We start from the raw sequence: 3,220 nt of genomic DNA on the forward strand, positions 1-3,220 counted from the left end.
TCATTCCTACTCTTTCCAGTTCTTTGACACCTTGGGTAAATCAAGTTGCTTCCCTGAGTCTCAGTTTGCCCATCTGTCAAATGGAGACAATAATTCTGGCATCCCTCCCCTCCCCCACCATGGGATCATTAGTACTTTGGAAACCTTAAGTGCTCTCTAACCCAATGGCAGCAATAGGGACTTCCTGGAGCAGGACTTTGGCAGTCTTTTAAAATACATAAAATATATGGCTCATGAGGAAGATGATGATATTGAAAAGCAGTTATAAAATATCAAAGAAAAAATTCCCAACTGCCCCCTGAAATCTACCCATGGGTCTAAGAGTAAGAGCCCCCCGTCTTTTCAAAGGAGATTCCCCTGTGAGGAAAGGAGCTGTTCCACACGAAACCTCATCCCCCAAAGCTTGCCTTGGCCGAAGTCAGCAGGGACGCTTGAGGGATGCAGGTTTGGGTCCTTACACCTCCTGCGGAGGCCTGGCTGGGCCGGTTCCAATGTACAGGTTCCCCCCCCCCCCCGCCCCCACTCCTGTGACATCTCTAGCTTAAAAGCAGACAAATCAGGAGGTAATTGTTTATGCTGCACAAAGCATCCCGGGCCCAGCCAGGAGAGCCTTTTAAAGTTCCCTCATTTCCTCTGCAAGGAGCAAGCTGCCCAAAGGTGTAAGTGTTTGCTGACAGATCACCGGCCTGACATTCTGCAGGCAGACCCAGGAGGGCTGGGAGATGGTCCAGGAGGGAATCCATAGGCTGGGGGAAGAACAATGGGAGGAAGGGGGAAGGGGGGCCGATAAGAAAGCTGAGGCAAGGTGGAGGGACGGGACCTCCTCCACCCATTGAAATTCCAAGAAAGACAGGTAAGGAGATGAAAGCAGGGGCTGTGAAATACCAGCGGGATGAGGTTCCCCCCCCCCCCCGACAATGTCCCGAGTCCCCCCTCTCAAAGGCTGGCCGCTAAATCGAAGGACAAATAAGAGAGATTCTTGGAAAAGCTCTTTGGAGGGAAAGAGGAAATTCAAAGGAAGGCTGGGAATTCTGCTTGGGGTCAACGGAATGCTCCAAACTGATGATGGAGAGAAAGCAGAGCAACTTCTTTAAAAAAAAAATAATTCATCTTATTTTTGTTGATAAAGTTCATTTTTACAACAAATCTGTTCCCCAGTATCTCTCTCCATTCCCCTATCCAGGGAGCCACTTCTTGTAAGAAGTGTGTTTTTTTAAATGTCAAATGTGTGATGTCTCTATTTTTATGACACCTTCATTTCCAAGGCCATCTCTGATAACAAAAGTTTAAAAACCAAGAGGGAAAAAGAAACAAGTTCAGCCCGACTTTTCATGACCCCGTTTGTGTTTTCTTGCCAGAGACACTGAAATGTTTTGCTCTTTCTTTCTCCAGTTCCTTTTTACAAATGAAAAAACGGAGGCAAATAGGGTCAAGGGACTTATCCAGAGTCACACAGCTAGGAAATATCTGAGGCTGGATTTGAACTCAGGTCTTTGCTGATTCCAGACTCAATACTCTATCCACTATGGTGCCAACTAACTGTCCTACAATTACTGTGCTTCTTAGCTTATTTAATATTCCTTCCTCGTGGTCTCCCTTCTTTCAAATGAAGGGAGGGAGATGCATTTTCTCAACTCTTCTCTGAGACTTACATAGTCAACAGAGTTTTATTTTTTTCCCTTTCCATTTCTATTGTTATAATTACCGTGCATATTATTTTGCTAATTCCCCTTACTCATCGGTATCCTTTCATTATCTTCCCGTGCTTCTCTAAATTCTTCAGTTTCATTATTCCTTCGATCACAGTTCATGCACCACAGTCTTTAGCTAATCCCCAATTAATGTCTGCTTTGTTCACAGTTCTTTGCAACTACAAAAAGTAACTGCAATTAATAAAGGATCTTTTTTCTTGGTCTTCCTTGGAGTATAAGGATCCAAGTATGTCAATATTTTAATCAATTTTTTTTTCTGGAGCTTCAGATGAGCTTTTTATTTTCATTTTAATCAATTTTAAGCATAATTTCAAATTTCTTTCCAGAACAGTTGAATAATATGACTGTTTTTACAACAGCTCATCTAATACTGGATGTTTTTCTCTCTCGCCCTATTTGGCAGTTGTCTGGGTGTGAGTGTAAAACTCCAGAGTTGTTTTGATTTGCATTTCCTCTAATTTTTAGTAATTTTGAGGGATCTTTAACATAGTTGTTAAGTTTGATCTCTTGAGAACTATGTCTTTTTAGTATTACCGAGCAAGGAATGACTGTTGGTCATATGTGTATGTATATATATATATATATATATATGTTATTTCCCTACAAAATTTAGAGATCAGAGATATTTCATATAAATATTTTCCCTCAATAGTTTTTTTTTTTTTTCAATATTGACCCTTGAAAAACTTTGTGTTCCAATTTTTTCCTCTTTCTCCTTCCCTCTTCCCCTAGATGGCAAGTAATCCAATATGTTAAACATGTTAAAAATATGTGTTAAATTAAATATAAGCATACATAATTATACAATTATCTTGCGCACAAGAAAAAAATCAGATTTTTTTTCTAATTACAAAACAACTTTGAATATTCACTTTTTTTTTACACCAAATTTTGCGTTCCAAATTTTCTCCCTCCTTTCTCCATCCCTAAGAAGGTAAGCAATTTGATATAGGTTATATATGTAATCATGTAAAACATATTTCCATATTATTAATGTAGTAAAAGAAGAAATAGTTTGCAAAGGAGGTATAGTTTGAAAAAGGAAAAAAACACACACAAAAAGTAAATTGAAAAAGGTCTACCTAACAACAAGATTATATGATGATCTATTCTGATGAACGTAGCTCTTTTCAACAAGGAGATGATTCAGGCCAGTTCTAATGATCTTGTGATGATGAGAGCCATTTCACCCAGAGAGGATTGTGGGAGCTGAGTGTGGACCACAACATAGCATTCTCACTCTTTTTATTGTGGTTTGCTTGAATTTTATGTTCTTTCTCCTTTTTGTTCCCTTTTTGATCTGATTTTTGTTGTGCAGTAAAATAACTGTATAAATATGTATGCTTATATTGGATTTAACAAATTTTTTTTTACCATGTTTAACATCTATTGGATTACTTGCCATCTAGGGGAAGAGGTTGAGGAAAGGGAGTAAAACTGGAATATAAGGTTTTTTAGAGGTCAATGTTGAAAAAACATCCTTGCATATGTTTTGAAAATAAAAAGCT

This window comes from Antechinus flavipes, chromosome 1 (genome assembly GCF_016432865.1).
Source record: "Antechinus flavipes isolate AdamAnt ecotype Samford, QLD, Australia chromosome 1, AdamAnt_v2, whole genome shotgun sequence".
NCBI lineage: Eukaryota > Metazoa > Chordata > Mammalia > Dasyuromorphia > Dasyuridae > Antechinus > Antechinus flavipes.